The sequence below is a fragment of the Pseudophryne corroboree genome, chromosome 2 (genome assembly GCF_028390025.1).
Source record: "Pseudophryne corroboree isolate aPseCor3 chromosome 2, aPseCor3.hap2, whole genome shotgun sequence".
NCBI lineage: Eukaryota > Metazoa > Chordata > Amphibia > Anura > Myobatrachidae > Pseudophryne > Pseudophryne corroboree.
In genome coordinates, this window is record NC_086445.1 from 201,323,280 (window position 1) to 201,337,805 (window position 14,526).

The 14,526-nt window shown below is 44.3% G+C and overlaps 1 protein-coding gene and 1 long non-coding RNA gene across 6 annotated transcripts in view; one reads left to right on the forward strand and one right to left on the reverse strand.

Moving 5' to 3' along the window:
* Positions 1-14,526, reverse strand: part of HDAC7 (histone deacetylase 7) — a 614,661-nt gene that overhangs the window by 579,569 nt on the left and 20,566 nt on the right. For 3 of the 4 annotated variants that reach the window (XM_063952227.1, XM_063952226.1, XM_063952224.1), the window contains exon 1: positions 10,990-11,267. The exons of the other annotated variant lie outside the window; for it this stretch is intronic. The gene's annotated coding sequence lies outside the window, so the exon portion shown is untranslated. Of the gene's footprint in view, positions 1-10,989; positions 11,268-14,526 lie in introns of those variants that run through there. 4 annotated transcript variants of the gene reach the window in all.
* The window catches only part of LOC135008857 (uncharacterized), a 168,924-nt gene continuing 167,361 nt past the window's right edge, over positions 12,964-14,526 (forward strand). For both annotated transcript variants that reach the window (XR_010208480.1, XR_010208483.1), the window contains exon 1: positions 12,964-13,441. This is a non-coding gene — a long non-coding RNA (uncharacterized LOC135008857). The remainder of the gene's footprint in view (positions 13,442-14,526) is intronic.

Below are 14,526 nucleotides of genomic sequence, written 5' to 3' on the forward strand. Positions count from 1 at the left end.
ACATTCTCTATCAGCATGCTCACTGGTGGATGGCTGGAGCTATCCAACAAATCAGTGCTGACAGCCATTCACTGTGTGGAAGCATGTGATGAGACAGTGCTGAACTGCAGAAGGGGCATTTTATGAGTTTTTATAATTGGTTCCCATGAATGGGTATGCTGGGGCCCCACTGCATTGCTTTGCCCAAGGCCTACTATGCTGTTAAGATGGCCCTGCATTGACCCATTTGGTACAGAGGGTGTGGTTGTCACATGGCCCAGAAGCAATACAGGTCCCCCCATTTCAGCCATCACACCACCCACTCCCTCCTCTTTTTAGAGCAGAACGCAGCCCTCTGCTGAATGGTACATGACCGGGAGGCTAAGGTGGCATCATTTATGCTACTTGACAAGTCAAGTAGGATAAACCCAGTGAGAAGGTGCAATTTGGCATCTTGGGACAATGCTAAAAACTGAGTGGGGGGAATTATAATGTGAAGACAGATGGTGATAGCTGCTGTATCCCTAAAAGGGATCTTATCTACGACATGCTGAAGAAGGCCTTTTTTTCTGCATGCAAGGAAAATTGTATTGCAGCATGGTATATCTAGGATAGAGATGTGTGCAGCCCCCCGTGTTTTGTTTTTGTTTCTAATTCATCATCGTGTTTTGGTTTTGGCAAAACCACCCTCATGTGTTTTGGTTTGGATAAAAATCTATAAAAAATAATAATCAAAATCATTGCTAAAAATTTATAAAAATAAACAAAAACAGCTAAAGTCATGTAATTTTTGCAATCCAAAACCCGAAATTCAAATTTAAAATCCAAATTGGGCCTTGGTTCAGATCGGATCACCCGATCGGTTTTGATGCGGTTTGGATCCAAAAAATTTGCGTGGATTCGTATTTCATGCGAGCCTATCAAATTCCTGAACCACCCGCATAACCTTCAGAAGCATTCATATCTAATTACATTCCATCTGGACAGTCTTTGCTATCTGGGAACTGTTATGCTATAGATAGAGCCTATCCTTGTGTATCCTTCCTATTTCCCTATAGATTGTAAACTTGCGAGCAGGGCCTTCCTACCTCTATGTCTGTCTGTTATTACCCAGTTTGTCTTATTACTGTTGATTCCAATTGTAAAGCGCAACAGAATATGCTGCGCTATATAAAAAACTGTAAATAAATAAATATATTTCTGGAGTACCGACACACACAGCTCTAATCTAGGTCCCCCCATTGATTTGCTTTGCACCTATCTATGGGCCTAATTCAGACCTGATCACTGCTGTGCATTTTTGCAGGGGTCTGCTATCAGATAGCCGCCGCCCATAGAGAGTGAAAACCCGCCCCGTGCAAGTATGCAAATGCATGTGTACGCTGTGCGAAAACTTCGCCAAACAGCGGACATATGCAAATCCGTTCGCAACTCACTCACCTTCGAATGATTTTTCATTCTGTGCAGTCTGTGCGCAGGCCAGGACTTACTCCTACAGTGCGATACAAACAGGCTGATTGGGGCAGGAGCGGACGTCACACACCCTCCCTGGAAACACTTGGGAACGCCTGCATTTTTTCTGACACTACCAGAAAATGGTCAGTTACCACCCACAAACGTCCACTTCCTGTCAATTACCTTGCGAACGCCTAGCGATCTAAACCATTCTGTCGCTGTTTGGCATCATGCATGCGCATTGCTGTGCATACGCAGTCATTCGATAATCGCACAACAGCGATCACGTCTCAATCGGGCCCTATATATGGGGCACTTAAACATCATTCAGCACTTTATGCTTTCAATTGCATAGCATGGGTTAACAGGCATAGTCTATGACAGTGTAAAACACAATATGGAGATCTTTTGTGGGTGTGTGTCAAGGGGTGGGAAATATGTGTGTACGTTTCTGGATGTTCATTTACGCATTTCAAGCTGCTGGCTCTGTGCTGGTAGATTATGACTTTTTCTGTCCCTTAAGGGATTCTGAGAGTGGTGAGGTCACCCCAGCTGCACAAAATTAAACCCCTGGAAACAGCTGGATGAGATGCAGCCACAGCTCAACCACCAGGACCGCTGTGTGCTGTGTTTTCCTGTTGCGTTTACTTTTTCATAGTATCGCTGTTAGTGATTTCATATTTTTCTAGGCACAATATGTGATTCAGTGGAACATTAGCATCACTAAGATGCCAGAGACTAGGGAATGAAGTATATTGTAATACACCCAGTCTAAGTATGTTTAAAAATGAAATCTCCAAATAACTGTAAAAAAGAAAAATATGTACAGTATAACCTTTGTAAGGCAAAGAAAGAAGCCTGGTCAGAGATATGAAGAAGAGCAAAAATAAACTAAGTTAAAACACAGGCCACGATGAGTACTGCAATCAGAATAGTGGGGGGTCATTCCGAGTTGATCGCTCGCTAGCAACTTTTTGCAGCGCTGAGATTAGGTTAAAACTCGGCAAAACTGGGCATGCGTATGCACCGCATTGTGCAGGAATGTAGTACGGGTACAAAGAGGATCGGTGCTGGCCGATGGATTTAACAAAGAATCCAGTCGCACAGCCGATCGCAAGCAGATTGATAGATAGAGGGTGTTTGTGGGTGTCAACTGACCGTTTTCTGGGAGTGTTTGGAAAAACGCAGGCATGTCCAAGGCGGGTGGGTGTCTGACATCAAAAACGCAGGCGGGTGTCTGACATCAATTCCAAGACCAAAAAGACTGAAGTGATCGCAGCGGCTGAGTAAGTGCAGAGCTACTCAGAAACTGCAAAAAAACTTTTTTGTGCCGTCGGCTACAAAAGCGTTCGCACACTTGCAAAGCTAAAATACACTCCCCCATAGGCGGCGACTATCTGATCGCAGCGCTGCAAAAAGTTGCTAGCGAGCGATCAACTCAGAATGACCCCCAGTATATGGTATTGCCAACTTTTCACCTGGTTCTTGGTGTTCTCAGGAGAGATCTCCTAATTTTTACACGAACAATTGGCCTAATTCAGAGTTGATCGCAACAGAAAATTTGTTAGCAGTTGGGCAAAACCATGTGCACTGCAGGGGGAGGGTGGGGGGCAAATATAACATGTGCAGAGAGAGTTATATTTGGGTGGGGTGTGTTCAAACTGAAATCTAAATTGCAGTGTAAATATAAAGCAGCCAGTGCAGGGTTGAGTATCCCTTTTCCAAAATTCAAAATTACACATTTTTGGTTCGCCTACTGAGATAATGACACATATGTATATATATTATATTATATATCTATATAACATATCTATATACACATCATTTATAATATATATGTCATTATCTCAGTAGGGGACCCAAAAATGTGGGATTTAGAATTTTGGCTAAGGGATACTCGACCTGCATTTACCCTGCACAGATACAATATAAACCACCCAAATCTAACTTTCTCTGCAAATGTTATATCTGCCTCCCCTGCAGTGCACATGGTTTTGCCCAACTGATAACAAATTTGCTGCTGCGATCATCTCTGAATTACCCCCAATGCCTGCATGCTTATGGTAACAAAGCTACATATGGGAAAGAATGCTGAGATGGCCATCCATGATGGTAGGAAAGGCTGAGATTACCAGCCATGATGAAAGGGAATGCTGAGACAGTACCCAGCAGTGGTGGACTTCCCACTAGGCACATGTTTAGGGGCAGCACTTGCTGGGGGGCTGATGAGGCCAAATTATTCTTTTTTTTGGTCATTCTGACTTTTTTTTAAATATTTTAGTTAGCAAATGCAAAATGTGGTCCAGGAGGTGGTAGTAGGGTAATTGAGGCTTTCGAACTAACCCTGAAATGAAGGGGGAAATGATGTTGGGGGGGGAGGGGAATTGCCAATAATGTACCTAGGGGCAGCATGACTCGTAAATCCGCCCCTGGCTGTGGCAAATTTCCCATTAGGCACGTGGGACACGTGCCTAGGGGCAACACCTGTGTGGCGGTGGCACTTGGATACTTGTGTTGGTACTGTCAGCCCAAAAAGTACCAGTGACTGCACAATATATCCACTGTACTGTACCATATGCCATCTTGAATGGAGTGTAAATGTACGGAAAGTGGGCATCTCAGTCCTTGCACATTCGCATGCATGGATAAACACAGTGGTTGGACTGTGTAGCTGCACTTGCATGAGGCTCAGAGATGCAGAACATAATGGACACAAGTTCTATGGAATTCAATGGGTGTTCCTGGGAGGTAACAGGGGGTGGCTAAGCAGATGTGGGCATGTCACTGTCCAAAAACTCACAACTGATCACTCAGATGGAGAACCTGCACTTGCCATGGGGCTGGTGCAAGTTTTGATGGTGCATCCGATGGTGTACTGATGGTGTGTCTAAAGACGGGCTGTGATGGAACTGCACTGCTGCAATATGCTGTGAGTGTTTTCGCATTAGCTGTGCTGATGTGGCCCATATGCCTATATAGCTCAAGTAAAAATAATGCATTTTTGCCCATAAGTCAACTCAAGATGCGTTCAGCTATCCACCAGTCACATATGCGCAGAGCTGGATTAAGGCTTTGGGAAGCCAGGTGGACAAGGGGCCCTACGGTCTAAAATTAAAATCATTGCATCATCATTAACTATAGACTTACAATCGACTTTTCAGAGTTTGACCTTTTTTAACTTGGGGTTCCTGAGTGCCCCCCAATTTTGCACATTACATTAATTTTTTAGGGACGACACCTGGACAAGCTGCATCATTTGAACCAGTGGAATTTCCCGAGCAGCTTGGATATATTATCTATGGGCCTAATTCATGTTTGTACACTAATGCAATATCAATTGTGATTTTCTAGGCTACGGAATTGCTAACGTTAGCAAGTGAAGCTTTCACCCAGAAATTAAAAGAGAAGCCCACCGGAGCTATCTCACATCCATACGCAACGGCACACACAATCACAGCCTATACCAAACAACTGGGAACATCGACTGCTTGATTAGGTCTATGGCTATGCAGACTGACTGTGGCAGTAGCGTTGCAGGTGCCATGTTTCTCTGCGTATGTAATCGCAGCTGACATCAGCCCCAAAAAGGTCCATGACACGTCTGCTTTTTTGTCGCCACTCCCTGTTGCCACCTCCAAACGGTCACTTCCTGTTAATTACTCTGCAAACAAATCCTCACTGCTAGCGGAATCACAGAGGCACCTATACACATGCGCAATGCGATCATAGCACATGCGCAGTCTGATGATAATCGCTTAATTGCAAAAACATCAGCATAGCGTACAAGTCTGTACATATGTTTGTACATATGCCTGACAAAAAGGTTTGAATAAAACCGAAATGTTGCAGAACCGGGGGTGAGGACTTGTTTATTATTTAGAGTCCTCGGAGTGACGCTCGATTCACGTCTTAATTCCAGCATAAATCCTGCATGAGAAGGCCCTGGGCAAGCTGCTATCTATCTATCTATCTATCTATCTATCTATCTATCTATCTATCTATCTATCTATCTATCTATCTATCCATTGCATTGCCATGGGGTGCCAAACTTCAGCACTGATTAATGTCCTCCATATTCATCAATAAATGTCCTCTTTAGTCTTGAACCATTGATGGTTTAAAGGGGCAAGGACTGAAAAAGGTCGGAACCGCCGCTGACCGCCACCCAAATCACATCCAGCCAAGTGCATCCATCTGGTTAGAAATATAGGGCTGATGAAAAAGCACCAATATTAAAATAGTATAGTAACAGGCTACACTGAGTATCCAACACCTGAATACGAAACTACTGTACAAGTATCATGACTGACAATCAGGAGCAGCAGCCAACACCTTCACAGGTAAGAAGCTGTCAGCTGCTTCTCCTCCATGTTAGCAGCCGGTGCTCAGTATGAAGGCACCATAGGGACATTACAAACGCTGACACTGAATGACAATATGGGCTTTATTTACAAAGAAGAGACTTTTATAAGCCACTGCTTCCTGACGGTTGGAGGTAAAAGTGTAAACTGGCACTTGCAATCAGTGTGAACATCCTACCTACAGGGAAGCAGTGTTGTGTCTCATTCAGTGATTTGGTTGCCCTCTAACCATTGGCACCCTGAGCAATCACCCTAGGCAATCATGCTACGTCATTTATAATTTCCTGAATTTGTGTGTTATCAGATCTACTACAAGGCCAAGCCATGGAGTCTGCAGTTTTCCTGTAGTAGTGTCTCACATTTCAAACTATCTGAATGCTTCTGGCTTCAGAACATGACCTATTGCTCTAGAATTCTCTGCCAATCTTGTATCTCATGAAATGCCTCGATGTGCTTGAAAGATTCTTTTGTGTCATTTCACATCCCTCCTATTTTTTTCTAAATGTGGTAGACAAGAGGTGATATTAATATGCCAGAACAGTTAAGAACTTATGTTTTTCCGCAAAAAAAATCTTTGCATATCTGACTTCTAAGTAACTAGAGACAAAGGGGAAGATAACAAGTAGAGGTATTGCCCAGGCCAGAACACCCAATCAGGTTCTATATATCATTTCATACAATATACTAGATAAAATATAGGTAGAATCTGATTGGTTGCTGCGGACAACACCTCCAGTAGTCCTCTTTAGAAAGTTCATATGTCTCCCCATATATGTTGTGTAATCTTATATGCACTAGTACCACAGACAGTGATTTTTCTAAGTCTTTAACTTGTATGTATGTAACTTACTGGGAGCTGTTTCAAAGCTTGGAGAGAGATAAAGTGGAGAGAAATAATGTACCAACCAATCAGCTCCTGTCATGTTTCAAACACAACCTGTAACATAACAAGCTAACCAGCTAGTACTTTATCTCTCTCCAATGCTTAGTACATCAGCCCCACAGTCTGTAACGCAACAGTTAGAAGCTTACTGGCTGGTACTTTATCTCTCTCCAAGATCTGATAAGTCTCCCTTATTCCCAAGTGATGTACATAATTTGTGAATCAGTCATCCTGTCAAAATATACTGCCCCCAGCAGTTATGCCCCCTGTAGCTGTGCCCACAGTAGTTGTGCCCCCAGTAGTTGTGTCCCCCATAGCTGTGCCCCCAGTAGATGTGCGCCATGTAGCTATGTGCCCAGTACGTTTGCCCCCAGTAGCTGTTCCCCTGTAACTGTGCCCCCGGTAGCTGTGCCTCCTGTAGTTGTGACCCCGTAGCTGTGCCCCCTGTAGTTGTGCCCCCAGTAGCGCCGCTTACAAACACAAAACAACAAAAAACACACAATGCTTACCAGCCCCGCTCCTGCTTCCCAACCACTGCTGCACTGGCCTCTGTCTCTGGCTGCCCGCTCCTCTCTATGGGAGAGACGTCATGACGTCTCTCCCATAGCAGTGCTGCATAGACACTAGAGGTCAATTATGACCTCTAGCATCTGACAGTGGCGCCGGCTGCAGCAGGCGCCTACACAGCCCAAGGCGCCTGCTGCAGCCTGGGAGTGGGATGCGGATGACTGCGTCCGCGCCCATGGGCCGCAGCGCCCGTGTGCCCACCCTGCTTGCCCGTTCCTAGAACCTCTCCTGTGTACCGGACACAGCAACAAGATGTATTTTGCACTAGCTTTATTAAACAGTAACACAATGTTATCTGTTCATACTGTTTCTGGTCTTATTCTGAAACTACGATACAGGTCCAACATGCTCAGGCCATTGTAATTTGTAACACATAAATATGAGTGGTATGGCTAATATTGACAGAGTTGATATAATTTTTATGGGTTGGGTATGGGTGACTGGTGGTTGGGATACCCCCGGTCACCATACCGACATCTGGGATCCCGGTGTTTAGATAGCTGGCAGGGGTGGGAGCTCGCCACAGGTTCTATTCCCACTATTCCACCAGGGGCGGATTTAAACCTCATGGGGCCCTAAGCAAGACACCATTTGGGGCCCCCCTTCCTCAAACTGATTGTAGTATGCCCATCAACTATAGTATAAAGCCACAGTAGCACTGCGTAAAAAAGTCGCAGCTGATATTTTTTGCTCACCTATGAATCATAGTCTGAGTTGTACTGCACATGCATCCCAATTGTTACCACTAGTGCAGAACGAATTTGGACACATAGAGTCAATTTTGGGGGTGTTTGTGGTAGGTAACAGGCAGGTGGTTAGTCAGCCAGCAACTGCATCCAAAGACATAGTAGCACACTCATGTTTCAATGGACATTCCACCTCCACAGGGCTGCTCTTGTGTCCGATAGTATGTCAGTGTGGGAATTTGTGATGCAGCAGTGGGCGTCCAAGTAGATAGCTCATCGGTTGTGGTATTAGCATAATGTTGCAGTTGTGCTGCTGCGAAATATACAGTTGTGGCTACATCTGTGCTCACCTCTGTATCAGGCCCAATATATCTAGATAGGTAGAGACAGAGAGTAATGTGTTCCATAAATTAGGAGTATAAAGAACCCATTAGTGCTAGGAACAGGCAGCACTCCACAGATATGAAAAAGGAATAATTATATTGCGCAAAATATAGGCATAGTTGTCAACCATATTTTAATATAATATATGAAAATAATATATATACATATATATATATATATATATACACACACACACACACATATATTATATATATATATATATATATATATATATATGGCCCAGCACACATACATACACACATATGTGTGTATATACATATATATATATATATATGTAGCATGAGTGCACAGTTTATACATAACACATGGGAGGGCACAGTGTGTATATGTGTGTGTGTGTGTGTGTATATATATATATATGTGGCACACCACCAAAAGAACCTTCTCCCCTTATACAATTACTGTGGAGTGCCTTATTTATATTTATACTGTGTATATATATATATATATATGCACCTGATCTATTGTAATAATATATATAGATATAAATGCGTAAGATGCCCTGTATGTTATGCCCCTTATACAATGGTGACAGTGGGGTATGTCGTCAGCCATCCTGTTTGTGACGCCAATTGTGATAATTATCACGTGCAAAGTTACAATTTACAAGTAAGTATTAGGGAGTAAGTTTCCCTGGCAAATCACAATCTAGTTAAAATTACAATTGGCACAGACATTAATTACACAGTTGTTCCTCAGTAATTTTTATTTAGCTGGAACAATTTTGGGTAATCTTTTCTCTACTGTAAAGCTTAGAAGTAGTTATCACAATTTCTAATAACACTTTGTGCATGCAATACACATTACCACAAAACGTATTTTGTATTATCCACCACTAACAATCTTAACGAACTAATAAAAGCAACAAAAGTAATAACATAGATATTGCTTTATTAGTGGGGCCCCATGTACTTGTTTATGTCCTTTAAATAGTTCATGTTGCAGAACTCAGTCATAATGGCTATAGCTCCTTATTCACTGATCACAGTTTTGAAAGTTCACAGTCTCCTATAAAATATGTATCTCCTGCAGGACTAGACTGACAAATACAAAGAGCAAGGCCACAGTCAGACAGCCTTGCTACCCTGTAACTACCTCCATATAACTTTTGTGACAAAAGTATCTGTCCTTAGCTGACAGTTTCCCTGTATACAGTAGCTGTGTGACAGTGACGTCTATAAATTGCGAGTGGAGAGAGAGGAAGTACTGTATCACTATGCTCCCTGCAATGCTGATGCTCCTTTAACTGCAGATTAACAACTGCAGTCAATTAATGGTGTCCTTGGATAAAACTAGCCATTGATTGGAATTGCATTTATAAAGTACTTATGCAGCTTTATGTTCCAAAACTATGCTTGCCTGTAGCATTTGAGCTAAGATACAATGTAAGCAGCTAAACTGTCTTTTGTCACCGAGGAAGCTTGTGATGTGTGGCTAGTGCAGCAGTGTTACCGACCTGTGTTCAAGGGTTAGGTTGGCCTCAATTAACCATCATAAGCTGACCTCTGTCTGCAGCTGCTGCAAGACACTGTCTCTGCTCCTCCCACCATCTGTTACTCCAAAGCAGGGCTACCTCTATGGCTGTCCTTCAAAAGGGAGGGTAGGCTGCATGGCCTAGTTTCCAGCTACACAGTCAGTAGAGCCCATCACTGTCCTGCTCTGTCAGATGCCTGGCAGCCAGCACCATTGGAAGCAGTGGGATCCCCACCGGAGGCTGGTATTACTGATTGGCTGCTTCAATGAAGATCTCTGGTCACCAGGACTAGAATCTGGCTTTTCATAAGCTGTACAGCACTCCTGTCACACACCAGCAGCTGCCTCTGCTACAAGTTGCTGCTCTCAGTCCTCCTAAGATGGCTACTGCCCAACTGCCAACTGTTTGTGAAGACGGCTGCAACTGCCAACAATATTACCTCCCCATAAAGTCTATACTGTGCAGTTTTAGATGGCCATAATGTTGGTGCACATAGAGTCTTTGTTAATTAACAGCATTAGATGTGATACACAGTCAGCGTAAACTCTTTGTATATTGTTAGGGGTAATCCTGATTAAATTCTCTGTGGAATTCTTTATCAGGTGTGGTAGAATCAAACTCTATATTACACAATGTTAACTGATGCTGACCAATTTCAAATAGAACTAAGCACTAGCTGAGTTATTGGTAGCAGGAATCTATTCTGAGGTAAATTGGGTGCGCTTGTCTGAAGATGACAGTAAATAGTTATTTTAGGCTGTACTGTGCTATAACACAATGGGTACTAACGGTGACATGACATAAATTATTTGTATCCAGTTTAGCTTGCTATAACTTGCATGGAAATCTTCCTTTACTTGAGAGTAAGATGAAACAACAGCAGAATGGACGCGTTAGATAACTACAAATCCACAGCTGGAAGTTATCCATTAATTACAGTCTCTGCACTGCTGTGAGGATAAGTCTGTCTATTTGGTAGGCAAGGGTAGTATGCTGCGATGGCTAACTATAACTCCTCAGCACTGTATAATACTATTTCACAGGGGAATAATATCTCCTTCATATGCTGCTTATCCTCTAAATGCTGTTGCGACACCCCACACTCTATTTGGCCAGTCTCTCTATTAATCTGTGCTAACTTGCACCGGTGTGTGGTGATCAGGTAAATGGCAAGAATACCTCTCTAGACGTTTGCACTGTAGACACTGTCAATGATGTTGCTCCTTCCTCCAGCCAGCTACTTCTCTCAGAGGGCCTGCTGGCCGCTGTCACTCACACTGCTGCTGGAAGTATGGTGGGCTCCGTCACTATGGAGCTGTCTCCCAGGTTCTCCAGCTCTAACATGCTCCAGGCCTTGTCTCTCAGCTCCTCCTGTCAGTACAACTCTCTCAGATGGCCGCCACTCAACTGCCAACTGTCCCAGCACCCGACTGTAACTGCCACAGCACAAGCCGGTTCTCTCTCTCTCTCTCTGGGATCAATACGCCTGTTGCTTATTGGTCAGTGTCCCCATGCCAGACACAGCACTCAAGGCACAGGTAGCCCTATCCCTGCTGTAAGTTTAATAGTATCCAGTCAGGGATGCACTCAGCAGGGGAAGGGTCACAAAAGTCACACTACAGCTTGTGGCAGCTATGATGGGGTGCCACATTCTCCACACATGCTGGCTTCACTGCATGCTTAGTCCCTGATTATACTCTGCCACCAATGCATGTTGTTGCCACAGGATGGTTTAAGACATACTCCACTGTCACCAATGTATAAGGGGCATAACATACAGGGCATCTTATGCATTTATGTCTATATATACTATTACAATACATCAGGTGCATATATATATATATATATATATATATGCACACACAGTATAAATATAAATAAGGCACTCCACAGTAAGGTACAAGGGGAGAAGGTTCTTTTGGTGGGGTGTGCATACTAGAAGGCCACGGTTCAGTTGAATGCGGTCTCGATGCCTCAACAATTTCACCAACTCCAGATCTGCTTCGGCTCACTGTCTTTTGTTCAACTGGTGCTGCTGTCGTACTAAGGCCATAAGTTCTTTCAACACTGGACTTTGCTGCTGGATTCCTGACCAGTCAACAGTGGAGGCATCAGGTCGCAGGTCGGTTGAAACAGACATAGGGTCTGAAGTGACAGTCCTCTCTGCTTCCCAGGCTTTGAACATGGGAATCTCGATGTCTTCATTTATGTCTCTAATTTCCTCCGCTACATCTGTAGTGGGTAGCCGGGACAGGGCGTCAGCATTACCGTTTGACTTTCCACTTCTATAGGACACAGTGTAGCTGAAATTGGGCAGACGGGATACCCATCTCTGTTCAAGGGCTCCGAATCGAGCAGTGCCTAGATGAGCCAAAGGATTATTATCCGTCATGATGATAAATGGCGTGGCAGCTAGGTAATCTTTACATTTTTCTGTGATGGCCCAGACGAGAACGAGCAACTCCAGCTTAAATGCACTGTAATTTTCACCATTCCGCTCGGTCCTTCAAAGGCCCCTGCTGGCATATGCACTAACTCTCTCTCGCCCGTCCTGCCTCTGAGACAGCACAGCTCCCAGTCCCCAATGTCTGGCATCGGTATACAACTGAAAGGGCTTGTCATAATCGGAGTAAGCAAGTAAAGGAGCTTGTAAAAAGCATGTTGTTGTTCTTCACCCCAATTAACAAAAGATGACCCTTTTCTTTCTAGCCCGGATCTGCCTCTTAAGAGTTTGTGCAATGGAGCAGCCACTTCGGCAAAGTTCTCTATGAACCGTCGGTAGTAGCCAACAAATCCCAGAAAGCTTTGAACGTCTCAGATGGTTCTGGGTCTGTGAGCATCAATGGAGGATCAAAATAGCTTGAGTCATACATTGGTGACAGTGGGGTATGTCGTCAACCATCCTGTGGCCACAACATGCATTGGTGTCAGTGTAAAATAAGGGACTAAGCACCCAGTGAAGCCAGCATGTGTGGAGAATGTGGCACACCATCGTGGCTGCTGCGAGCTGTGGTGTGACTTTTGTGCCTCTTCTCCTGCTGAGTGCATCCCTGACTGGACACTATTAAACTTACAGCAGGAATAGGGCTACCTGTGACTTGAGTGCTGTGTCTGGCATGGGGACACTGACCAATAAGCAACAGGCGTATTGATCCCAGAGAGAGAGAGATGGCTTCTGCAGTGGCAGTTGCTGCCGCCTTCAGAGACAGTTGGCAGCGCAGTTGGGCAGCAGCCATCTTAGGAGGACAGAACAGCAACTTGTAGCAGAGGCAGCTGCTGGTGTGTGACAGGAGTGCTGTACAGCTTATGAAAAGCCAGATTCTAGTCCCAGTGACCGGAGATCTTCATTGTAGCAGCCAGTCAGTAATGTCAGCCTCCTGTGGGGATCCCACTGTTTCAAATGGTGCTGGCTGCCAGGCATCTGACAGAGCAGAACAGTGATGGGCTCTACTGACTGTGTAGCTGGAAACTAGGCCATGCAGCCTACCCTCCCTTTTGAAGGACAGCCCTGGAGGTAGACCTGCTTTGGAGTAACAGATGGTGGGAGGAGCAGAGACAGTGTCTTGCAGCAGCTGCAGACAGAGGTCAGCTTATGATGGTTAATTGAGGCCAACCTAACCCTTGAACACAGGTCGGTAACACTGCTGCACTAGCCACACATCACAAGCTTCCTCGGTGACAAAAGACAGTTTAACTGCTTACATTGTATCTTAGCTCAAATGCTACAGGCAAGCATAGTTTTGGAACATAAAGCTGCATAAGTACTTTATAAATGCAATTCCAATCAATGGCTAGTTTTATCCAAGGACACCATTCATTGACTGCAGTTGTTAATCTGCAGTTAAAGGAGCATCAGCATTGCAGGGAGCATAGTGATACAGTACTTCCTCTCTCTCAACTTGCAATTTATAGACGTCACTGTCACACAGCTACTGTATACAGGGAAACTATCAGCTAAGGACAGATACATTTGTCACAAAAGTTATATGGAGGTAGTTACAGGGTAGCATGGCTGTCTGACTGTGGCCTTGCTCTTTGTATTTCAGTCAGTCTAGTCCTGCAGGAGATACATATTTTATAGGAGACTGTGAACTTTCAAAACTGTGATCACTGAATAAGGAGCTATAGCCATTATGACTGAGTTCTGCAACATGAACTATTTAATGGACATAAACAAGTACATGGGGCCCTACTAGTAATGCAATATCTGTTATTACTTTTGTTGCTTTTATTAGTTCGTTAAGATTGTTAATGGTGGATAATACATTTGGTAATGTTTTGTGGTAATGTGTATTGCATGCACAAAGTGTTATAAATTGTAATAACTACTTCTAAGCTTTACAGTAGAGAAAAGGTTACCCAGAGGCGTTCCAGCTAAATAAACACACACACACACACACACACACACACACACACACACACACACACACACACACACCCACACACACACACACACACATATATTTGGGAGGCTGCCCCCCCCCCCCCCCCCCAGCATCTCACACAGCAGCAGCCCAGTACATAAAAACCTTTCCCCACAGCACAGCAGCATCTAACACCCCCCTTACCCCCCTCCCCATTACAGTGAAGGCTGGTGCTCTCTCTCCCGTCCCTAATTGCAGTGGCAGCTAGACTATTTCTCTCTCTCACCTCCTGCAATCACGGTGGCGGCTGTTTTTCCCCCCGACCGGATCACGGTGCCGGCTCTCACAATCT